This window comes from Mus pahari, chromosome 6 (assembly GCF_900095145.1).
Source record: "Mus pahari chromosome 6, PAHARI_EIJ_v1.1, whole genome shotgun sequence".
In the NCBI taxonomy this organism is placed as follows: Eukaryota; Metazoa; Chordata; class Mammalia; order Rodentia; family Muridae; genus Mus; species Mus pahari.
The window spans coordinates 101296432-101321834 of NC_034595.1; the positions used below are offsets into that span (position 1 = coordinate 101296432).

Here is a 25403-nt window from a genome sequence, read left to right on the forward strand (position 1 = left end):
TTTTTCCGAGATAGGGTTTCTCTGTATAGCCCTGGCTGTCCTGGAACTCACTCTGTAGACCAGGCTGGCCTTGAACTCAGAAATCCTCCTGCCTCTGCCTCCCGAGTGCTGGGATCAAAGGCATGCGCTACCATGCCCGGCTAAGGGAATAACTTTTAATGTTAGATCTCTAGCAGAGAATTTGTTACTGTTGTGGCTGTAATAGTTCTTTGGCTGTTTCCAATAAGTGTGTGTGTGTGTGTGTGTGTGTGTGTGTGTGTGTGTGTTTGTCTATTCATCATCCTTCCCTGTGCGAGTCACCAGAGACAAGGGAGCCTCTATTGAGAAAATGCTTCATAAGATCAGTTGTAGGCCGGGTGGCGGTGGCACATGCTTTTAATCCTAGCACTTGGGAGGCAGAGGCAGGCGGATTTCTGAGTTTGAGGCCAGCCTGATCTACAAAGTGAGTTCTAGGACAGCCAGGGATTTATAGAGAAACTCTGTCTCAAAAAAAAAAAAAAAAAAAAAAAAAATCAGTTGTAGGACATTTTCCTAATTAATGATTTGATGTGCCTAGTCCATTGTTGGTGGGGTTTGTCCTGGGTTCTATAAGAAAGTAGGCTGAGCAAACCATGGGGAGCAAGCCGGTGAGCAGCACCATTCCATGGCCCCTGTATCAGCTCCAGGTTCCTGCCCTGTCCTTCAGTGATGGACAGTGCAGATGTGGGACGAAGTCATTGAATCCTGGGTCTGATACCTCTCTTATACCTGAAGAGAGTGTAAGAGTCTTTTGGGTAGAAACCCTTCAAGAGTCTTGTAGCTTTCCTCCTCCACATTTTTGCTCTTGTGTGCAGCCCTGCACTAAAGACCTGCCATGGCACAGTACATAGGCAAGGCAGACCTCCACATTGCTCTCAGTTGTCTGAGTGCTCAAGTGGTACCTTTTAGGGCACAGTATGCAAGCAAAATGATGCTTCTCCCTAGTGACTCACTGCTGTGTGAGAGATATTTTATTTTTATTTGAAAAATATAGTATTTTAATGTATATGAACATTTCATAATGTATGCATTGTATTTTGATTTTTGTTTTCTACCCCTCCCCATAACTACTCCAGAGTCCACTCGCTACCTTGAAATTTTAATTTTTTTCAGTCTCATATATTTTATGCATGAATGTACTCATCCTTCTTTTCTTTTCTGCTCTTGAGGACATGGAATTTTCTGTAGAAACACTCCCACAGTGCCCTGTAAAGTACTCACTAACTTACTTTATTTTATTTTTTAAAATGTGCTAGGGATTGAACCCAGGGCTTTTGTATATTCTAGGCAAGTACTCTATTGAGCTACAATTCCATCTCTCTTCTCTTCTCTTTGGTTTTCCCTCCCTCCCTCCCTCCCTCCCTCCCTGTCTTTTTCTAAAAGTGTGGCCTCATATAGCCTCAAACTCAGGGTCCTCATGACTTTCACAATATCGGGATTGCAGAGCCACAAAGTCTGGTTTGCTTTATCCTTTCTGACCCCTCCTTCCTATATCCTGTTTTCTAGCCTTCCTTTTCCCTCCCTACCACAGGCACACACATCACTGGCATTCATTGTTGTTTCTGTTCTCTTTTTTGTTAAATGTTTATTTTTATTGTTTGTATGCGACTCATTGCTTGCATGACTGTATGTGCACTAGCTATGAAGGTGCTGGAAATCAAACCTAGATTTTTCTGAAGAGCAACAATTGTCTTAAACCTTAAGCCAATTCTCTAGCCCTCTCAATGGGTCCCTTTTCTTGTAGTTTACTCCTTTGGTGTGTGTTTGTGTTATGTGTGTGTGTTGTATGTGTGTGTTGTGTGTGTGTTGTTTGTATTGTGCGTGTATAGGCCAGAGGACAACTTTTGGGAGAGTTTTCTCCTTCCATTGTGTCTTAGCGGATGTTTTTATTGCTTCCATGAAGGGATTGTTTGGCTTACACTTCCATTTCACTGTTTATCATTGAAGGAAGTCAGAACAGGAGCTCAAACAGGACAGGAACCTGAAGGCAGAAGCTGATGCAGAGATTTTGGAAAGGTACTGTGTAGTGACTTGCTGCTCCCCATGGCTTGTTCAGCCTGCTTAAAGAATTCAGGACCACCAGCACAGGGATGGGACTACTCACAGTGGATTGGGCCCTCCCCATCAGTCAGTAATTAAGAAAATGGTCTACAGGCTTGCCTATAGCCCTATCTCATGGTGGTCCGTCCTTCCTTCCTTCCTTCCTTCCTTCCTTCCTTCCTTCCTTCCTTCCTTCCTCCCTCCCTCCCTCCCTTTCTTTCTTTTATGGTGTGTGTGTGTGTGTGTGTGTGTGTGTGTGTGTTTTCTCCAAGACAGGGTTTTTCTGTGAAGCCCTGCTGTCCTGGAACTTACTCTGTAGACCAGGTTGGCCTCAAGAGATTAACCTGCCTTTGCCTCCTGAGTGCTGGGATCATAGGTGTGCAACACCACCACCTGATTTAGAATGTATAGTTTTAGGAATGTGTGAGTGGCCCATTCTTTCTAAGGTTAATTCTTCTTGTAACTTTTTTCACTCTTTCTGTGAAGAGACCTGGAGGATATAACCAAGATTGTACCGTTAGTCAGAAATGACCTTTCTTTCTTGAACTGTATACCCATACTGTCTTGTGTACTAACCACCCATGCCTAGCAACTGTTTACCATTAAAACTGGGGACTGACACTTGGGTTACAGGTTGACTGGGGGTTTTGTTTTTTTCTCGTTTTATTGTTTGTTTGTTTATTTGGTACTGATCTCTTGTAAATGAATTATTTTAGTTGAAATTTTTGCTGCAAGCCCTTTCCCATATTTAACTGGCTTTTCATTCACCTGGTACATGCCAGCATTCCCAGGGACACTGAGCACACACAGTGTAGCCAGCACAATAATGGTTTCTGTGTAATTACTGGATTCTTTTGTGCCTCTTATGCTAAAAACTGGATCCATTCTGTTACTTTCCAGTCCTCTGATGGAAATGTGATACTGTTTCTCCTGTCAAAGTTTACAGTAATGGCTCCTGGTAGTCACCATGCATGCACTCTTACTCATCTGAGGCCTGCAGGCAGTGTGACTAACTCAGCGCTTGCACTATTGCTGGTGCCACCTCTGCCTAAGCCTTCAGTACTTTGAAAACATAACCTTTGCAGTGTGTTTCTACATCTTAGATTGCACATTTAGTTAGAGCAAACTAGAACTAAAGCAAAATTTCATGAGAAACTGCAAAACTTAATTTAGATTTTAAAGGATTATCGATGAACTTGTGAAGTATAAGCAAACATTTTACTATCAAAACAATAGCATTAAATTTTAGCAATGTTTCAAAGCAAGTCAATGTGCTTTAGATATATTTAGAGTAGCTAGGTTGACCTAATGGTTGGCTTGCGCCGTAAATACCCTCAACGTTTCCGTTTGTATCCGCTGTTCTCCTTCCCGCCCTCCCTCTCCTGTGTGTGAGTGTGTAACATATGTTGTTGTCTTAGTTAGGGTTTCATTGCTATGAACAGACACTATGACCGAGGCAACTTTTTTTTTTTTTTTTTTTTGGTTTTTCGAGACAGGGTTTCTCTGTGTAGCCATGGCTATCCTGGAACTCACTGTGTAGACCAGGCTGGCCTCGAACTCAGAAATCCGCCTGCCTCTGCCTCCTGAGTGCTGGGATTAAAGGCGTGTGCCACCACGCCCAGCTTTTCTTTCTTTCTTTCTTTCTTTCTTTCTTTCTTTCTTTCTTTCTTTCTTTCTTTCTTTCTTTCTTTCTTTCTTTCTTTCTTTCTTTCTCTCTTCATGTTGTATATGTGTGTACATGTAGATAAGATACTCATACACATAAAAATAAATAAATCTAAAAAATGTAAAATAATCCAGCAGGTTGCAGGTTTATTCAGAGAATTCATTTTAGCTTTTATGGGGACAGTTGGGTGTGTTTAATTATGTCATACTGGCTAGCAATCCTTCTGCCTCAGCCTCCCGAAAAGCTGTGATTATGGGTGTACTACCCCCTCCCTGTCTTTGTTTTAACTTCAGTCAGTTAATTTATGTCTGTGGATGTTTTGTTTGTATACATGTCTATGACCACTTGCATGCCTACAGAGGCCAGAAGAAAAGCAAGTACTTATATCCTGAGGCATCTCTCCAGCTTCTTGCTTTAAATTTTATATAACTGTTTCTTTTGCTGTTTATTTCAGTATTATTAAATGAGACTCTTATGTTTTTATATTCTCCCTGCATATTTATTTTCTAATGACTTGTTGAATTCATTTAATGAGAGATCTGTTTTTTCATCCTCTTTACTTCCCAGTATGGTTATATGAACAGTTTGTGGGTAATCAGTATTGATTATCCATGTTATTAGAATGTACATATTGCCATAACAGAAACACAAATTGTACTTGGATTTAATTTTGTTTCTTTAAGGGTAGATAAATGTTTGAGTGGTTAAGAGCAGTAGCTGTTCTTCCAGAGGACCCTGAGTTTGATTACCAGCACCCACATGTAGCCTAGAACATCTGTAACTCTAGTTTCAGCAGGTCTGACTACCTCTTCTGGCCTCTGCAGGCACCAGGTATGCACCATGGAATTCTTGGTTCTTTGTCTAGTTTTAAAAGTCTGCCACTATGTTTAAATGAGTCTTATATTTTCCAGCAGATATCTAGAAAATACCTTTTAGCATGATATCATTTAGATCTAGATTACTTTCGGTGGTTTCTGCTAGAAGCCTTTGCCTTGCTTTTGTGTGGGGACCTACTACCTCACTGTTTTGTTTTGTTTTGTTTTTCAAGACAGGGTTTCTCTGTGTAGCCCTGGCTGTCCTGGAACTCACTCTGTGGACCAGCCTTGGCCTCAAACTCAGAAGTCCACCTGCCTCTGCCTCCCAAGTGCTGGGTATTGAAGGCATTGGACACTACTGCCTGGCACACCTCACTGTTAAGAGAGCTCTTATTTTGGTGTCATTTTGCACATCCCTGTAGGAATAATTTTTTTGTTTGAATTTTTATTTGTTTGTGAAATATCTCCTCAACTGTGAACATTAGATGTAAAATTTTCAGGCCAAATATGACTGAGATGTCTTTATTTTCATTTTCAAGTTCTAAATTTTTTATTTGTTAAAAATGTATTTATTTGGGGGCTGGAGAGATGGCTCAGTAGTTGAGAGCACTGACTGTTCTTCTGAAGGTCCTGAGTTCAAATTCCAGCGTGGTTACATGGTGGCTCACAACCATCTGTAATGATATCTGCTGCCCTCTTCTGGGGTGTCTGAAAACAGCTACAGTGTTTTTACATATAATAAATAAATATAAATAATATATGTGAGTACACTGTTGCTCTCTTCAGATATACCAGAAGAGGGCATCATATCCCATTATAGATGGTTGTGAGCGCCTGTGTAGGTGCTGGGAATCAAACTCAAGACCTGTGGAAGAGCAGTCAGTGCTCTTAACCACCGAGCCACATCTCAGATCCTAAATATTTCATTTTTTGTATGGTAATTTAAAAATTATATTTATGGCCAGGAGGTGAGAGAGGCAGAGGCAGACAGATCTCTGAGTTCAAGGCCAGTCTGGTCTACAGAGCATGTTCCAGGACAGCCAAGGCTACTCAGAAAAACCCTGTCTTGAAAATCCACCTGCCTCTGACTCACAAATACTGGGAATAAAGGTATGTGCTATTATGTCTGACTAAGGATTTTCTTTTTAAAAGGTAGAATGTGTTGTTACCATTTAGTGCTAGAACAACAGGAACTCTGGAATCTTTTGGGAGAGTCTGGAACTTAGAGACCATTTTGATTTGGTTTGGGATGGGTTGTGAAATTCCATAGCAATCTTAGCTTTTATACGTGGGAGTTAAATGGAAAAATAAAATTTTGGAATTTGACACCAAAGCAGCTTATAGTGAATTTTTTCCACTCATTAGAGATAGCAGAATGTGTTGAGGCGAGGCTAGTTACGCCTAGGACTAGGTACATTAGGAGGAATAACCAGAAGATTCCTTTAGAAAGCCAAGAGACTGAGGAGAGCTCCCACAGCCAGTAGGCATGTGCCAACAGCACGTACTGTGGCTGGCCCAGCCTTTAAGTTCTTACTAGCAAGGTGAACTAAGAGTTCCTCGTTCCCCTCTGTAGAATACATTTGTTCACCAAAACAAGACTTCTCATGGAAGTTTGTTGTAGAGCTTTTTTTTTTTTTTTTTTTTTTTGGTTTTTCGAGACAGGGTTTCTCTGTATAGCTCTGGCTGTCCTGGAACTCACTTGGTAGACCAGGCTGGCCTCGAACTCAGAAATCCGCCTGCCTCTGCCTCCCGAGTGCTGGGATTAAAGGCCTGCGCCACCAGGCCCGGCTTGTAGAGCATTTATAATAGGAAAAACAAACCCAGAAACTCTGTGTTAACAGCCTCAGGAAGGAATTTCCTAATTACTGTACTCCCACACTGTAAAATTCTGTGCAGTTGTGATCAGGAATGGGGGTGTTGATGGCCAGGTGTAAAGCGAGATGAACAAGTTGCTATAAACAGTAGGATTTAATTTCTGTGAAATAAAAATCAACAGAATGAACCATTGGACAAATGAGCATGCACGGTCTTAGAGATGTATGCAAATTCACATGGAGAAGAGAACCTGGAGAGACTTTAAGCCATTGAGTAGAGCTGTTTATAGGAAGATAGAACATTTTAATTTAAAAAAAAAAAAAGTTCAAAAAGAACTTCAAAAAGAAATACAGTTTTGGGTTTTGTTTTTGTTTTTTTGAAAATTGTTAAGATTTTCCAAGCTGGTGGTATTTTGGTAGGATGGAAAGAAGAAAGCTATTTTATATAAACTTAACTAATGTGTAGCCATAAGACCATATATTAGAAAAACTTAAAATTTCTTGTTTTGTTTTATTTTGTTTTGAGATAGGGCTTCTTTATGCATCCCTGGTTGTCCTTGAACTTGCACTGTAGACCAGGCTGACCTCAGACTCAAAAATCTGCCTGCCTCTGCCTCCTTAGAGCTGGGATTAAAGGCCTGCACCACTCCTGTCTAGCAACTTAATACATTTTATTTCATAAAGTATATACAACTTTTCTAGGTTTTTTTTAAAAAAAAAAAAAAAAAAAAAGACGTTACGAGGCTGGAGAGATGGCTCAGTGATTGAGAACACTGGTTGCTTTTGCAGAGGACCTGGGTTAATTCCTAGTACTTACATTGGATAGCCCATAACTGCTGGGCCTCTACCTTCAGAGCCCCTGACTTCTGGTTTCTGTGGGTGCCTGGCAGATTTATGCACATACAAGCAATTCAGCGTTAAAATTGAAGACATGATCTCTTAATCTGGGGAAAATACTTACAGGAAACAATAATCTTTCCCCTTAAAATTAGTTAATTAACTAATTAATTAAACGAGAAACAAGTCTCACCTTATAGCACAGGCTGGTCTTGATCTTGCAGAGTTCTTCTTGCCTCTTCCTTCAAAGAGTTGGAACTACAGATATGTGCCACCATTCCTGGCTTTTTTATTTTTTTCCCTTTTATTCATTTTTAAAGTTAGCACTGCTGAGTTTGTTTGTTCATTTGTTTATATTTTTTGAAACAAGGTATCTTTAGCCCTGGCTGTCCTGGAATTTGCTATGATACCAGGCTGGCCTGAAATTCAGAGAGACATGACTGCTTCTGCCTGCTTAGTGCTAAAATTAAAGGCCTATGCTACCGTACTTGGGAATAAGTCCATATTCTACATAGTAATTTTTTTTTTTAAATGCCTTTTTGACTGGTACTACAGAACTGATTCAATTAATGTATGCTTGACTTGGGTATTTTGTTTTTCTAGGCGCGCCTCTCCCCCCCCCACCCCCCCAGGAGTTCATGAAGTCCAGGTTAACCTTAAACTTGTGGTTCTCTTTCTCTCCTCTTCCAAATACTGGGATTACAAATTTTCACTGTCTTGCCTAGTTAGGGGTTGTTGATGTTGTAGTTGGCCATTGTTTAAAATGTTACATTAAATAATATAATCTTCCTTCCTCTTTCAGTGGTATTGAGGAGTAGCCAAACCTCCCATCTTTCTAGGATGCAGTTAAGATTCTTCTTTGCTATGGCAGAGGCAGTGTGTGGAGAGGATAGACATGGAGCAGTAGTAGAAAGTTGAGAGTCTTTAATAACATGGGCCCTGTTTAGCTGTTGACGGAGTGTGCGTCATATTTTCCCTGTGGGCTGTTCCTGGTCATAGCTTAAGTGTTAGTTTAGTAGACTTTGGATTTAATTATAACTGCTAGGATAAAGTCAGATGCCAGCTCACTTGGGTGCATGCTGAGGCCTGTAGAGTATGGAATGTTTTGCTCCAAGCTGCATCTGTAGTCTCCTCTCATTATCTTTTAATGGTATTCAACTTGACAGGGTTGTTTTGATAGGTGAAGGTTGTTAGGAAACCAGGAAATGGATATGGTGTGGAATGGAGCTTAGTGCAAAAGGAAGTGATACCTGATGTGACCAGAGGAGATACTGTAGGCACCAAGTGCTGCCCTGTGCAGTACTGAGAACAGTCATGGATAACAAGTCTCAGTGAGGCTGGGCATACCTAGCAGTGTTTCATTCATACCATGCAACAGTCTCTGTCGTGTGCTAAAGCACCTGAAAAATGTGTAGCTTTGTTATATTAACTTTTTTTTTTTAAGATTTGTTTATTTATTTTATGTATTTGAGCACACTGTAGTTGTCTTCAGATACAATAGAAGAGGGCGTTAGATCCCATTACAGATGGTTGTGAGCCACCATGTGGTTGCTGGGAATTGAACTCAGGACCTTTGGAAGAATAGTCAGTGCCCTTAACCGCTGAGCCATCTCTCCAGCCCCCTATATTAACTCTTATTTTCTTCTGCAGATGCCTTAATTGTGAACGCCTATCAATTAGGTGTAAGGCAAAATCTTTGCTTTGAGTGGTGTGGAGGTAGGTTTGGAATGGTCTGTGATGACTACTGGGAGCTTTTAGTCAAAAGAGCCTTTGAATAGACTTCCATGACAGGGAAAATAGAGGAAAAAGTGAACACAAAATTGATTGCACTACTCTTTCTTTGAGTAGAATTTGCAACGCAGTCATATTCAAAGAAATTTGGAAGACTGAATATGTGCACAAAGTACTTTCAAAATTTTGTATTCTGTTTACACTGCTCAATATGAATACCTATTGCCTAATTGTCAGAAGTAGCAAGAGCTGATTTTGAATTAATAGTGGCTTCTGGATCTCATTAACTCTTTGCTTTTGGTTTAATATTTTTGGGAGAGAGTCTCACTGTGTAGCTCTAACTGACTTAGGATTCACTATGTAGATCAGGTTTCCTGCCTGCCTCTGTTTTTCTGGTACTGGAGTTAAAATCATATGCTATCACTCCTACCTCCTCATTAACTCTTAAAAAACCTGTACTTGCAAATAGGCTACAAGTTGGGTCTCAGAGTCTATGTAAATCACTTTAGGACCAATGTTTGCATCATTATAACATGGGTAGAAAATCTTGCTGCTTATTGGGCTTTCCCCCCTTCTCTTCTAACATTTTACTCTGTGATGGAACACATTTGTGCCGTGTGTACACTTGGGATGGTCAAAAGACATCCTGGCAAGTCAGTTCTTTTCTTTTTTTTCTTTTTCTTTCTTTCTTTTCTTTTCTTTTCTTTTCTTTTTTTGTTATTTATTTATTTATTTATTTATTTCTTGTCAGTCAGTTCTTTTCTATTGTGTTAGTCCCAAGTATTGAACTCAGGTTGTCAGATTTGGTGCAAGTGCTCTTAATCATTGAGCTATCTCACCAGCACCTTTATTAGACTTTTACAGGCTGAGAGAAGATGTATTTGCTGGAAGCTAGTTATTTGAGATGCTGATCTACATGTGAAAGGGGCATCTGGGAGATTATTTCTATTACAGTGAAAGAAGCAATGTAGGCTTATTGTAGAAATCTGATGCTAGGGAAATGGAAAGACTGGTGTAACTGGGTACTCATGATGTGGGTGGATGGGTAGAGTCTACAAAAGAAGAGCTAAAGATTTGTGTCATCAAATTCTGTAAAAGCCACTTCTGAGGTGGCTCAGTGATTTAAAGTCCATGCTGCCAAGCCTAATGACCTAAGTTCCATCTCCGAGACCCACATGGTGGAAGAAGAAAGCCAACTTCTACCAAGTTGTCCTTTGACCTTTATATGTATGCATGTAATATATATAATAAAAATTTAAATTAGTGTGCTATCAAGGCTCACAGAACTCCCAGAGGCTGGTGTAGTAGGAGCTTGGAATGTAGAAGCTCAGTTATTCTTATTGTTTTCAGACTCACTGTTAACCAGCCCTTCTAGACAACGGGTCTGTCAGAAAAGCTTTGTTTGGGCCTCATCAGATACTTGGTGCTATGCACATAGACGTCTGTTGTGAATAGTTGATTTATGTGGGCAGTGACTCTATTTTCTCATTTTGTATATTCTCTATAAGTTTCTTGGCATAGTCTCTTGTTTGTGAGTTATGGGGAACAAATCCTCTATAGGCTTTGCTATGTGTTTGGATTTACCTGGAAGTGTGTCTAAGTACAGGGGTAGCTTTTGTAGGTAGGCTTTGGGATTGATTGATCTCTGACACATATGGAGATGAACTCAGAGCCACTTAGTTATGAAGCAGATTTTCGGGCCTCAGGATGGTTTCATTGAAGAGTGGTGTTTAGTGGAGCTTGTGGCAGATGTAGACTCACACTGCAGAGCCCCTCCAAGTCTGTACTGCCCATGGCCACCTTGCAGGGTAACAGGGATTGCGCTTCATCAGTTCTCAGACATTTCAGTTACTTGGAGCAAGATTACCCTTTTAAACTTAGATGGTTTTTCTCCCCCTGCCCAAAAGTTTTTAACTTTATTTTTATTTTATGTGTATGGGTTTATTACACGTGTGCATGTCTGTGCAGACTAGAGAAGGTGTCAGATCACTTGGAACTGGAGTTACTTACAGTTATCAGCTGCTTTCTGGGTGCTGGGAATCAAACCTGGGTCCTCTGCAAGACAGTCATCTTAACCTCTGCGGCATCTCTCCATTCCCAAAGACGGTCTTTCAGTATACATGTTGTTGTGCTAGGAAGCGTTTGTGAACCCCAAAAGACCACCAAGGAACTGTCTCTGATGTAAAAGCATTAGGGTCTCTTTATTACAAGCTCAGGCTTGGGCTCTCCTCCAACCAAATCCTGACACAGCAGGACAGGATGGGAAGGTGGAGCTGCCTCTTTCCCTCTGCAGGACAAGTTTTTTAGGAAAATAGGAGCAAATGAGAGGGTGAGGGAAGGAGTGTCCAGTCTGGCAAGCATCTAAATAGAATGCCTGTAAGCTGACAGGTGAGTACTCTGAAGTGGCTATATACAATCACAGATGCTCTGAAAGTACATCTGAAACAATCAGACTGATCTTTGATTAACTGTTGCTAGGAAGTAGCTAGGGAGTAACTCTGGCCAAGGTCAAGCTAAGGGGGCCCTTCCTGGTACTTTGGTGTAGCTTGGGTTCTGCTGCTGGTCAAGTTTTCAGGCTATTTTTCTTTTCTTTAAGATGGAAGCTTGTTCCAAGATGGAGTAGGTTCTGCCTCTCATGTCAGCTTCATGATTGGTGCCAACAAGGGAGAGCCCTGAATTCTCCCCTTACCTTCCTTTTGTTTAAGCAGTTTGAAAAAAACATTAATCTTGTCTGAAGTTCTCTGCCTAAAGAGATACCCAGTAAATTAGAAAATTTATTCTGCCTTTAGAAGTTGAATTAACGTGCATAAAACCATTTGAGCAAATTTGCTTGAAGGTGAAAGGTACACAGGTGAAGACAGCAAGTGACCATTTAAATGTGGAGCATGCTACTTTTTAATTTGGGTCAGTAGCTATGTTTGTACTTTAAATCCATATTCTTTTAGGAGTTCTTAAAAATTCCTGGAATGTTTTATTTATAAGGACCAAATAATCTTTGCTATTACTACTAAGCAATAGTGTACATGGTATAAGTAAAGTTAGATTTAATTTTAATAAAATTTATCAAGTTGATAATGTTTTGAGCAGACTTCATTGGGAGTTGGGGAAGGAAGTAGTTTGAAATTATCAGTTGATAATTCTCTTCAGATGAATTTACAAGTTGAGTTAATGATGAAACCTTGAATCTAGCTGATGAGTTGTTTATTTAAAGCCACATGACAAAGAATGTGCATTTTATTGGCTTTACTAGGTGAGTTTCGATCATGCCCAGCTTAACCTACATTTTGTGTAGCAGATGGATCTTTAATTCCTCTTGGAAACAGTCGGTCGGGAGAGATTTAATTAAGTCACTTAGAGAAATTCTTAAATTATAAGAAAAATGGGGGTCAGAAATGTTTGCCACCAAACAGTGCTGCTCTCCTGTGGTCTTTGAAAGCAAGTGTTTGGTTGTGTGTGGACCTTGGTTGTGTCATCTGCATTTGTTAGGCATCAAGGCGGTTTAGCGTTAGTATTCCTTGTTGAAACTGAGGCTGCTCTAGGATGTGTGAACTGCTGATCACAATCGGGAATGCGCTGCCTCTTTAATGTCTTGCTTGCAGATGCATTTTCTAGCTGACCACGCTATTAAGAGCTGCCATCAATCACGCAGCCTTGCAGTTCCGGCTGTTGGGAACACTGGGAGGACTGGGGGAACTTGAGGGTGGCGAGGCAGGGAAGGAGCTACAATTGCGGCGGGCATTGTGTGTGTTAGCCCCATGGTGGCGGACTGGGCGCGTGCGGAGCCGGCCTTGTTCCAGCCCAGGTTTTGCTGGCCGCCAACGCGCTCAGGCGGCTCTTTCTCTCTAGTCTAGGTCACAGGCACGTGGCGGTGCTGGCCAGGCCGCCGGGGCTGAAGGAGTTCGAGTGAGCGCTGTGGCCGTGGGCCCAGCGCATCCCCAGCCGAGGGCCGGCGCTTGTAGCAGCCCGGACCCACCCGCGCGGCCGGCGCCCGGCCTCCTTTTGTTTGGAGGTGCAATCACCGCCCAGCCTGCCCGCCTCCTCGGCTCCGCCCGCCTGGCTCTCGCCCTGGGGTTTGCGGGATCCCGCGCCCCAGGAGGAGGAGGAGGAGGACTGGCCCAGCCGCACAGGCAAGTGGCCGGCGGCCTTGTGTGGCAAGGGGACGCAGGTCTCGGGCTGGAAGTTGGACAGACAAGTGTCGTGTGGGCTCCCGGAGGTGGGTGTTGAGAGGTGAACTGGTGAGTGTTAGGAGTGGGGAGTTGGTTTTTGAAGTGTTCCATTACATTCCAGTTGGAATTTGTTTCTTTATGATAGTTCACAGCACTGGAAATTTCAACTAAAGTAAACCGAACAGTAAACGTCTTCGGGGCAGGGAAAAGACAGTTTGAAAATGTTTCTTGAGTATGGTTTTTTTTTTTTCCTTCTGAAAGTAAAGCCTGTTTGTAGATGAGCAGTCTGTAATGTACAAGAAGCTGTTTTAGCTGAAACTTCACTGCCTGCTGGGAGTGAATATAAGTTCAAAAATAAAATGAATTTAATGGATTTGGTAATAACGAAATGCTGATCACCTGTGATTTGCTTTTTGACCAAAATAACAGCAGTACAGGGCTCTTGATAACGATTACATTGAGTTTCAATTGCTTGCGCTCCCTCTCCATCCACCCCTGTGTGTGTGTGTGTGTTCTCGTTCGTCTCCCACCACCTTGCTTGTTCAGAATTCCTCTGCTGCTATGAGATCTGCTTAACCACTTAATTTTTGCTGAGAAAACCGCCTGTAACATTGTCTTACTCCCAGTCTTTAAGAGTTCCTGGCACACATGTGGCACTGACTCTGTAGGGGCATTGTTTGGCTGGAGGCCCCTCAGCCATATGGCCAATCTCAGAAATGGTATGTGAATAAACATGGGGGTCAATGAGATTACATTTTTCCCTTTGAAATGTGTTCCTGGATGCTTTCAGGATTGAGACATTTAAGGAAAAGCTGTGAACAGAGTTGACAAAGACCTTAAACTCTGCCAAAGTGTGGTATTGAGTTCTTGTTCCTTTTTCCCAGGGAATTCCAAATTTAAAGTAGACATGATTTAAGACCTTCCTTACACATGGGAACAATATCCTATCCATTCTGTGGGCAATTATTTCCAGAAGCACAGCTAGCTCTTCATTTTTAAGCATATGTAGACTCAGGCAGGAAAAGACCGTTGCCTTTTGGAGTATTTACATTGCCTAGGAAAATAACAGGAGGCAGGTGTGCAGAAAGATGCCTGACAGCGACTACACAGTGGTGTGTGGGGTCTTGGGAGCCAGCGTTTTTTTGCCAGCTGTAATTTAGTAGTGTTGAAACTGTTCTGTAAGGCTCTCTGGGGCCCTTGGATGATGCTTCTCACTCCAGAGCCCTTGAGTGCTCATTGTGCTCTGGCAGGCACTGCCTTTGGCAGGCTGCTCCTGAAGTGTTATTTGATCTCCTTGCATGATAAAATTGACTAAGATTACATGTTCCCCTCCCCTTGGCTTCTGAACGGGATGCATCAATGAGACCCATTCAGTAATATATTTAAAGACCTAACCCACGTTAATTCATCCTGAGATTTCCAGAAAAAGGCTTTTTAGATTTTTGCCTTGTTCTGTGGTTTTGCCTTTATGAATTGAGGCAAGAGCTGATGTAATGTGGCTCTACTTCCTTTGTGTAGTGTTTTTAATAGTCCACAGGACCATGCTCTGGTCTGTATCGTTGTGATAATTTCTGTAAGGGGGTGGGGGAGAGAGCATTTAGATACCTTCAGCTGCATCTGATTTACTTTCTGTATTATAAGCCAGAGCAGGGAAGAGTAGTGTGGTGGTGAACTGTGGCAACTTGGCAGGAGGGTTCAGTGAATTGCCTGTGTGTTATGCAGACCAGCCTTTCATTTTAATTAGTGCGACTGTGTACAGCTGTTAGGTCAGGCGGCACTGGCCGTTCCTGCAGGGTAGTTTTCTCTTTTTTAGAGCTTTTGTGAATTTGCCTGGTTGTTTCTTAATCCCTCACCCATTGCCACCATGATTGATTTTCAGCAAATGATAGAAACAAAACAACGTTTTGTTTGTTCCTGTAACAGTTTATACTTGTGAGAAATTTATTTTTGGTTTTGAGGAACATATAATGTTAATAGGTTTTATATTTACCATTATTTCCCAAGGTCAAAAGGTTTTTGCCTGGTATTGTATAGTCCAAGAAGCCAGTGGAAAACAAGATTTTATAACAGGAAGTCACTATATTGTTTAAAAAAATAGGGAGGAAGGGAGTCTTTGTTCTCTAGTGTTACTTTGTGAAACTCAAACAAATGTTAGCATCAATGGCATTAACTAGACTGTTTCCTCTTTGTCTTTTATCTCTTCTCACTGCACCAAAGACCCTGAGAAGAGATGATGACCTCTGCCTGTGCCATTCATAGAAGAGTTTAGAAATGTTTCTGTTGAGGGGCAGGTGTTTACTAATGTAAATTTTAAAATGTGTCACTGGCACCAAGTTATTAAAAAGTATTTTCTCAAGATTTAAGATTGAATAGACATAAATCTTTGTCTTATAGGCCTGTGATGAAGTCAGGCTCTGAAGGCTGAGGGACAGATTGTAATTAGACTGGCCCCTTTCTCTGCCTGGGTCTTTTTACCGTTGTCATCTTGGTGAAAAGATAGTCTGTGCAGCACTCATATCATGGGCTTCTAAGACTGTCGGGAACATAGCCACAGCAGCAGACTTGATGGCCAGTGTGCTTATAAATGAAGACGGTGTGGGATTTTCTTACTGTACTGCTGTGAGTGGTGGAAAAGGTTAGGTTGGATAGACATTCTTTTTAAATGATCAGAGCAGTGGATTCTTGAAGTGACTTGGGATGAGGGAACAAGGGTATGTATCTGATTGAGGAAAGTTCGGTGTTGACAGCTAGAGACTGCTGAGTTAAAATGGGAATAGTAGAAGAGGTGTGTCCTAGGCCCAAGCTGAACAGAGTATTTCACAAGTCCTTCTGCTAGGTGTTTGTTATTACTGACCCAGGTCTGTGGATATGAACATTAATAGTGAGTGAAGCCTTAGGCTTGCCCTTTAAAGGCCAGTGTATCTGTGACAGATAACATTTGTAATGAAAAACATTAAAACAGTAATGCTGACATTTAATTATCGGAAAAAAACCAACAGACTCTTATTAGTTCAATAGGAAAACGGTGAGTCTGTCTAAAGGGTGTGTGTAATGTGGTCTGCTGAATAACTTACTTTTGTCTTTTTTTTTTTTTTTTAAAGATTTAATGTGTGTAGATGTTTTGCCTGCATCTGTCTGTCTGTATGCTATATGCATGCCTGCTGCCTACAGAGGCCAGAAGATGGCATTGGATCTGCTGGTACTAGATTTACAGATGGGGGCTACTGTGCGGGTGTTGGGAAATGAACCCAGGTCCTCTGGAAGAGGAGCCAGTGAGTGCTCTTAATCACTCGAGCTCCAATTAACTTTTTAATTAGTTATTACTGGTTTGGGGACAGAGTCTCATGAAGTGCAGGCTGGCTTAGAATTCTTGATCTTCTTGCCTCCACCTCTGAGGGTTGGCATTAGAGGTGTGTGGCACGATGCCTTGCTTAGAATGGATAATTCAGAACAATTAGAAGTTTATTTGGCCCATGTCCTAGTAACAGCCTTGTTCAGAAGCTGAAGGCCAAAAGGTTAGAAAGGAAATGGGAGTATGCAGGATTGAGCAGGTGTGGGTAGGAGTGGGCAGGGCAGGGCAGGGGAAGGCATGGGGAGGGAAGGAGTGGGGCAACTTTCAGAAAATTAGCCCGTTTCTCATCAATCCATTCATACATAACTCAGTTAATTTCTTCTAGGCCCTTCCAGCATAACAGCACTGGGGAGTAAGGTTCTAATAGACCAACTATAGTCAAAGCTTAGTACTCCACAGACGTGCCGAGGATAGACCTGGCTTACTGCGTGCAGAGTGCAGCAAGTGCTGCCGTGCAGAATCCCTGTCTTCACCATGCAGTGCAGTGGAAGGAGGAGGAGAAGAAAAGAGAACATAGTAATTGATGAAATCAGAGATAACATGACTGATGATGGTGGCTTACACTTGTAATGTCAGTATTTGGGAGGTGGAGGAAGGAGGATTCTGAAGTTTGAGGCTAGTCTGTGCTTCATAGTGAGTGAGATCCAGGCTAGCCTGAGTTAGAGAGCTGAGACACTGTTTCAATGACAACAAAATGAAAAAAAACAAAACAAAACAACAAAAAAAAAAACCAATCATCAAACAATAAAAAACAAAGTTAATCCATGAACATGGCAGTGTTTTGTTTTTGAAACAGCACAATTAAGCATTACTTCTTAAGTGATTTGCTTTTCCTTGTGTGATAAAAATGCATTTTTCATGTCAATGGAAGGATTTCTTAGCCACCATTTATACATTTTGACTCATCTCTCAAATATAGAAAGAGGAAGAGGATTTGAGAAGAAAAGAATAAAAACAACCATCAATACAGACATTAAATAAATATAGTGATTTGCCAGTGTTAAGCTTCTAGTATTGGACATGAAATGTTTGAATCATAATCTGTCTATGCAAAGAGTATGCAGGCATTTAAAAGTCATTATAACTGGGGCAGGTGAGATGGCTCATTGGGAAAAGTGCTTGTTGCACAAGCATGAAGACCTGAGTTCAAGCCCCAGCACCCACATAAAAACTGAGTGTAACTCTATAACTGTTGTACTGGGAAGCCACAGTCAGGAAGAACCTAGGTAGGATCTTGCCCAATTTCCTCTCTAGCTAAATCACTGAATTACAGATTCATTGATGGAGATCCAGACTTTAAAAAGTAAGGTGGAGAGTGATAGAGAAAAATACTCCAAGTTCCATTGAGTACATACATACACTGAGGGAAGGAAGGAAAGAAGAAAGGAGAGAAAATAAAGGTAGCTTTCCCCCTTATGTTGAACAGTAGCTGTTTAACTACATACACAGTGTGATCCTAGCCACATACCAGTGCTTACTCAGCATGGTAAGAAGAAGTGGTTTTTACCTTTCTCTGGACAATAGGAGTGTAAATAATTCCATTTCCTTTGTGGTTTTCTTTTTTGCCATGAGTTATTTATATTTAGTCCTTGTAGGTATAAGAGAGATCCATGTCAAAGCCAGGAAACTGTGGCATCAAGAGTTTGAACAGTTTGGGTAGGATTCCAGATTCCTCATCCTCTGATTTTTTAGAAGTTACATTGAGTGTATTATCAATTAGTTTTATTTAATGAATGTTTGTGTATATGCAGCAATACATGGAAGTCAGGGGATAACTTATGGAAGTTAGTTCTTGAATTCCACCATATAGGTTGAATTCAGCTTGTCAGACTTGCTGGCAAGTACTCTTAGTTGCTGAGCTGTCTCTCTGATCTTCAAAACTTGGTCATTTCTCGAGTCAAGCAACTCAGTTTGTGCCTCCCAAGACTTTATGATCAGCTATTTCTCCAGTCCTGAATTGATGTAAACTTTGATTGCAGTATTTTTGTTGTACAAATGCAAAGAGGACTTGTAGATACAGTTCATTAACCATTCCTTTCTTGTTCTCTTTGTGTGCAGGTACGAAACTGTTGGTTCCTAATGTTTCATTGAAAGTTCTGTGATGAGACAATTAGGCAAATTAAGTTTCCTTGAAGATAACTGAAGTTGAAGAAAAAGCAGATAACATTTGTATAAAATATTTAAAACATTCCATCAGGTAGAATGAAGGAGGATAGTTTTTTTGCCAATCCTTATTCTTTTAAAGTTTTTAATTGTGTGTATGTGTATGTTGCACATGTCCCAGAGCATGTGTGGAGGTCAAAGGACAATGTTCAGGAGTTGTTCTCTCTATATACTGTATGGTCCTAGGACATGCTCATCAGATTTGGTGGCAGGGCACCTCTACCTGCTGTACCATCTTGGTGGCCTATATACCCTTATTCTTTTTGAAGTGGGTGCTTTTAGTTAATAAAGTAAAGGATGAGTAGTGAGCACTCTTAGAAGTGAGAGTTTCAGCCTCAGAGCTGGAACAAAAGGATGGTAGCAAGAGAAGCTGAAGTGTAATACTGCTGCCTGCTTAGTACATTAGAAGGGCTGTAAAATTTATGGCAGCCATGTTTGGGTTTGGTGGGTAAAGTTAGGCAATGACTATAAGTAACTTTAGAAAGAAACATTTTAATTTTGATAATTGTAAGTTCTCTGTGGATATTTTAAAGAATTTGTGGTATGTTTAGATCTTGATGTGAAAGCCAAGTGTTGATGCCATTAACATTTGCACTCACTTTTCCAAAGCCAGTGAGCTTCTAGTGATCTGGGTATTCAAGGTGGTAGTTTCTTTGTGGCTGCTGAGCTTTAGAAGAGTAAAAGAGAGCACACACTCACTGTGCATTTGCCACACTGTCAAGTCAGAAGACTCCAGTGGTGTGTACTGCTGTGTTCACAGCTGCTTTTACCACGAAGCCACCGGATTATCTGCTAATAATTTAAAAATAGATGGGTGGAAACAAGTCTCTGCTGGGCTTGAGTGTCAGCATCAGAAGTGAATTGCATGCCTTTGAATAAAATGCCAATTGAAGTTATGCCCTCTGACACGGTCTTAGGACTTCTCAGACCAATTTATTCTGTGTATAAAGAACAGGAGGAGTTGATTAGGTTCTTTTTATATGACCAAGATTGGAGAAATTTTCATTGTATGTGTATGGGTGATTTGCCTGCATTATGTCTGTGTATCACATGTGTGTCTGTGCCTGAGGAGGCCAGAAGAGAGCATCAGATCCCTTGGAACTAAAGTTAGAGCTGATTGTCTGATGCCATGTATGTACTGGGATTCAAAACTGGGTCCTCTGCAAGTGTACCTGACTGCTGAGCTATCTTTGCAGCCCTGGAAAGGTGGGTCATTCAATTTACTCATTAGTCTTTAGCTTTTAAACATTGAAACGTATCATATGTAGTTGGCATGTCATGCATGTGTAGTGAACTTTTTGGAGTTTTTGGTGTCACCAACCAGCCTACAAAGACAGAAAATTAATTTCTGTCTTGGTTTCTTTTTATATTGCTGTGATAAAAATATTTGGCCAAAACAACTTAAGGGAGCGAGGGTTTATTTTGGCTCGAAGTTCCAGGTTGCAGACTGCCATGGTGGAGATGACACAGCAGCATAAGCTTAAGCTTAGAGACCTGGTGATGTGACCTCAGTCATGAGGCAGAGAGAAGGGAAGACCAAGGCAAACAGCTGCTCAGCTAGCTCCCTTTCCCCATTTACACAGCACTGGGTCTCAGCCAGGGAAGGGTGCCGCCTGCAGGTGTGCTCAGAGGGTTATCTCCCAGGGGATTCTGATTGTCTGGTTGATAGTGAACACTAGTACAGTGTCCGAATCTTCTTCAAAATGAGTGCTTTTTTTCCCCTATTATGAAAATTTAACAGGTATTTTTGGAAGGGACTCAATAAATCTCTTAAATTATATCTTATTAATATTTGCTTAGTAAAAAATGAACAGTTTAGGGCCGGGCATAGTGGTGTGCACCTTTAGATGCTATGTTAGTACTGTGGAGGCAGAGGCAGGTGAGTCTCTGTGGTTTAAAGCCAGCCTAGTTCACATAGTAAGTTTCAGGCCAGCCAGGACTAGGAATAAATCAGTGGAGGAACATGAGAGAACAGGCGCGCAGCTTGACCTCAGAATGGTGAGAGCAGCTTTGTCATCTGAGAGGGCTGTACCATAGTCCTTGTTCGAGGGTATGGGATGTGTCATGTGCTCATGGCCTTGAGAGGCCCAGAAATTGCTTTTCTGAACTGTAGGGGGACGATAAATCAGGCTGCTGGTGTCTGTGATCTCAGAGGTCCATGACGTGTAGTGGGGGCTGGCTGCTTTCTGAAATTCCATGGGTGGCAGGAATCTTGAAGCCTTGGGCCTGTTTTGGGCTATGATTTGGGGGGTGGGGTATTTTTTTTTAGTAAGATGCAGTTTCAAAAACAAACGAATAAACAAACAAAAACAATAAAATGAACAGTTTTTCCGAAAGAAAGAGTTTATTCTGGGATTATCATTCCAGAGAGAGAAAGAATCCATTGTTGACACAACCGGGAAGCAAGGGAGCAGGTAACTACAGCAGCAGGAACACCTAAGAACTCACATCTCTAACCTAAGCAGTAAGCAGAGACTGAGATTTTAAATACCACTGTAACAGTCTGTGTGGTAGGGATGATATACTTATTGTCTGCTTTGTAACATTTTAATTACTACTGTGGTGTCTGAGTGTCTAAGGAGGTCAGATCACAACTCTTGAGGGGGTTTTGCCTTTATGTGACTTTGCAGGGAGGCACCAGACTCCTGCAGCAGTCTCTTCTCCCTCCACCCTCCAGCCATTGAGCTCACCCATGCACCTGTTTGTTGAAATAGGCTCTCATTGTACTGGATCTGGTGCAGAGGATGATCTCGAACCCCTTGCACTTCTGTTTGCTGTGTGCACCATATCTATCTACAGTTAGAGAAATGTCTGGCTTTGCTTGTTTAGAGCATTTTGACTTTACATTGATCCAGCTTTTGTCATTGTCAGAATTTTGTATTACACTAATTGTGTTTAGTTAGTTGCCAGAGCCTTGTTTGCTTTTGTTTGTTTGTTTGTTTTTTGTTTTTTTTTTTGAGTCCTGGTTGGCCTGGAACTCCCTATGAAGACCACGTTGTCGGTTGTCTTTAAACATGTGATCAGTCTGGTGGGCCTTCCACACAGTAGGTTGTGCTCAGCCTCTCTTGTGTATAAAAATGCACCCCACCCCCAGATTTGTTTATTTAATATATGTGATTACACTGTTGCTGTCTTTACATACTCCAGAAGAGGAGGACCTCTGGAAGAGCAGCCTGTGCCCTTGACTGCTGAGCCATCTCTCCAGTTGGTGCATGCACTCTTGCTCACTCCTCCCCATCTCCTTTCTCCTCTTTTCCCAGGTAAAGCACTGAGTGAATTATTTTTTCAGTCCAGGTTCTTTGTTTTTCTTTAGTGGCATCTTTGAGTATTTCTATAGGGCGTGGCTCATGTCCTGATACATAGTATATAGCCGTTTGGTTACCTACCCACTGCTTGTAGTTGCTGGTTTATGGAGCCATGGTGGCCCAGCCTTAAACCTGTCTTTCAGAACCACTAATGAGCCCTAAATCTGAGCTTGAATTACTAGGAAGGTTTTGTAGGTTGGTTGTTGTTGTTGGTTTTTTTGTTTTGTTTTGTTTTGTTTTTTTAAGATTTATTTATTTTATGTATGTATTTTACAAAAATGAGTACTCTACTAGTATGTATGGCTCTATGCCAGAAGAAAGCATCAGACAGAAGAGGGCATCAGATCCCAGTACAGATGGCTGTGAGATACCACGTGGTTGCTGGGAATTGAATTCAGGACCTCTAGAAGAGCAGCCAGTGTTCTTAACCACTGAGCCATCTCTCCAGCTCTGGTGTTGTAATTCCTATTTCTGTCAGATTTGCTTTACTTGAATCTTCTGTAGCCCCTGACTTGTTGAGACTTGTAAAACAATTTATGTGTGGGATTATTTGTTTGGGGGTGGGGGTGGGGAGTGGCCCATAGGCTACTGTGCCTTGTGTCACACTTCTCTCTGTTCTTTGCATCTTTTGGTACAGAAGGATCTCACCTCCTGAACTAAAGGGCTTAGCCTCCTTGAAACTGATCCGTTTTCTTCTCTGCTTCTAAAAGTGAGGTATAGAATGAACCTCAGTGTAGGTTTATGTACTACCTCATCCCTGCTTTCATCTTACTCTCTTTCTTGCCCTGCAGTTTTTCTGTGTCAAGGAAAAGAGAAGCTTTGTAATACAGTGGGGGATGGATACAATGGTGGGTTCTCATCTTTGTACCAGGCTGACTTTTCAAAGGCAAAATGGAACATTGTAGAGTAGTCCCTGGTTTAGGTGCACCCTAGGTAACCCTTAGCCACTGCTGTTAGCCCAGTGCCTTTATCCATCTGAAATTTTATTTTCTGTTTCGTGAACTTCAGTAATAAGCATTTAAGCATATTTAAAGCAAATCATTTTCATATCTTTTAACCCACCCTGCCTCCCAGTAGATGCAGATATAAATAAATACAAAGATTTCATTTCTGCCAAAGACAGTAAAGAGTTTGTGCAGGCAGATACTATGTTCTGCAGTCCAGGCTGTCCAGATCTAAGCCCTAATGATGTTGTGATGAGATTAGTAAAGACAAGAAGGGAAAAGGGGTGCAGGGAGAACAGCTACCACTCCTGAGAGACCTGAGCGGGACCTCTGTGACCTGAGGACAGAGCCAGGGAATGTCCATATGCAAGCTCTCACTGGAGACCTCATTTAGATGAGTTTCTGTTTGTTTGTTTGTTTGTTTGTTTTTGATTTTTCGAGACAGGGTTTCTCTGTGTAGCCCTGGCTGTCTTGGAACTCACTTTGTAGACCAGGCTGGCCTCGAACTAAGAAATCCGCCTGCCTCTGCCTCCCACAGTTTCTGTTTTTAAAGCCACCAGCCTAGAGCATTCTGTTGTAGCAGCTGGAGTTGATGAATGTGGAACACATCTTATAGAGTTAGTATACAAGGCCCTCAGTAGCTTATGATGGATACTGAGCTTTTGGAGAGTGAGATGGACATTGTATTTCCTTTGAGAGAAGTCGTTATATCTACTGAACAGCCTTCACTGAAGGCTGTTTCAGGCCTCATGATGGCCTTATGAAGGAAGCAGGGTATAGTTGTTTTCTGTGGTTTCAAACTAAAAACTGGGCCAGTGAGATCCCTCTGCAGGTAAAGCCTTTTGCAGCCAAGCTGATGGAGTTCCTTTTCCAGACCCCACAGGGTGGAAAGGAAAGAACAGCCTGCAAGCTGTCCTCTGACCTTTGTGTTTATGTGCACATGTGTAAACGCACTTGCACACACATGCACACAAAGAAAACATGAAGAAAATAATAAGAGGATAAAATCCAGGTATGGAGAGGCCTGTTGCTTGGTTGCTCTGTACACCACGTTTGCAGGCGGCTCACCTCCAACAGGTGTGCTTTTGACTTTTCTACCCATCAGTGGTCCCTCACGGGTGGNGGGGGGGGGGGGGCTCCATATTTGCCATTCTTTTAATTCCTTTGGTTAGAAGAATGAAACATTTGTTTTTAGGCATTGTAGTTGTCTCCTTTTTAGGGAGGAGACATCTGTGACAGTTCACATGGGATATGTACCTGTAGTGATGGAGACACTGGATTTATCATTCTTGGAAAAAATAGGAACTTAAACTCTTTGATCTGACGGTTGGATTCGAAATATATAGATTACTTGAGATGTCATAAGAAATGTGATATTTGAATTAGACTCAAGAGACACTGTTTTTATTTTATTTTTTTCAGGTGTTGGTATTGCCAATGAGTGGTGGGTGTGGGAATGTCTGCTGTTAAGTGATCGTTATTCACTAAGGGTGGTTTAAGGGCATTTCTTCAAGTAGATAAAACTTGATTGATAGAAGATAGAAAGTTTAAGCAATTGCAGAGGAGTAAATCCCGTAACAGTAAAACAAAACCCATTGTAACCCAAGACCCGATTTCAGATGCTGCTATTCATTCTTAGAGAATTTGGTTTTCTACAAAGTCTTTAGGCTGCCAGGACATATTGCATTTACTCTATTTTCCATTGAAATTTTAACAAAATAGACAGTAACTAGATTTTATTTGTGATATTAAAAACTTTTCTTTTGAGATTAAAGCTTTAACTTATTTTTTCTTTAAAAAACTTTATTGGGAATAAAATTCCCATACCAGACAATTTATTTTGGAACCATACAATAATGAATATTTAAATATTTTAATATCTATCTATCTATTTATTTAGAGATATAGTTTCTCTGTGTAGCTCTGACTGTCATGGAACTCTGTAGATCATGCTGACCTCGAACTCAGAGATCTGCTTGCCTTTGCTGAGATTAAAGGTGTGCACCATCACTGCCCCCTAAGAATAGATTTGTATATAGTGCTTTTTGGTGACTTAGAGAGAATGCCTACACTATCTTCACATGTTCTTTGTATTTCTGTAAGGACATAACTAAATTCATGCTTCAGAACTGTAACCTGTGGCTGACTACATGTTCACACTTAGCTCTTGTTTACAGTGGTCTGATCCAGGGAGTTGGCTATTAAATCCTTCAGTGACTGATTACTCCCTTCAGGGTATGATCAAGTGATTATGAACAGCATATGGAAATGCGATATAGTCTTGTTTATGTTATCTGGAGAAATTGTGGCTTTCCCCAAACATTGGCATGTGGTGGATTCCAAATGTTAAACACAGTTTTTTAAAAAGTGGGGCATCAGATCTCATTATAGATGGTTGTGAGCCACCATGTAGTTGCTGGGAATTGAACTCAGGATCTCTGGAAGAGCAGTCAGTGCTCTTGACTTTTTTTTTTTTTTTAATGCCAGAAAGGAAGACAACAACGACATGACAACAATTGCCAGGACTCAGATTCATAGCCCTGCATATGCCA

At 41.3% G+C, this 25403-nt stretch overlaps 1 protein-coding gene across 9 annotated transcripts in view; it reads left to right on the forward strand.

Moving 5' to 3' along the window:
• Positions 1–25403, forward strand: part of Rere (arginine-glutamic acid dipeptide repeats) — a 330953-nt gene that overhangs the window by 70185 nt on the left and 235365 nt on the right. Inside the window, exon 1 of one of the 9 annotated variants that reach the window (XM_029540315.1) lies at positions 12977–13134. The exons of the other annotated variants lie outside the window; for them this stretch is intronic. The gene's annotated coding sequence lies outside the window, so the exon portion shown is untranslated. Of the gene's footprint in view, positions 1–12976; positions 13135–25403 lie in introns of those variants that run through there. 9 annotated transcript variants of the gene reach the window in all.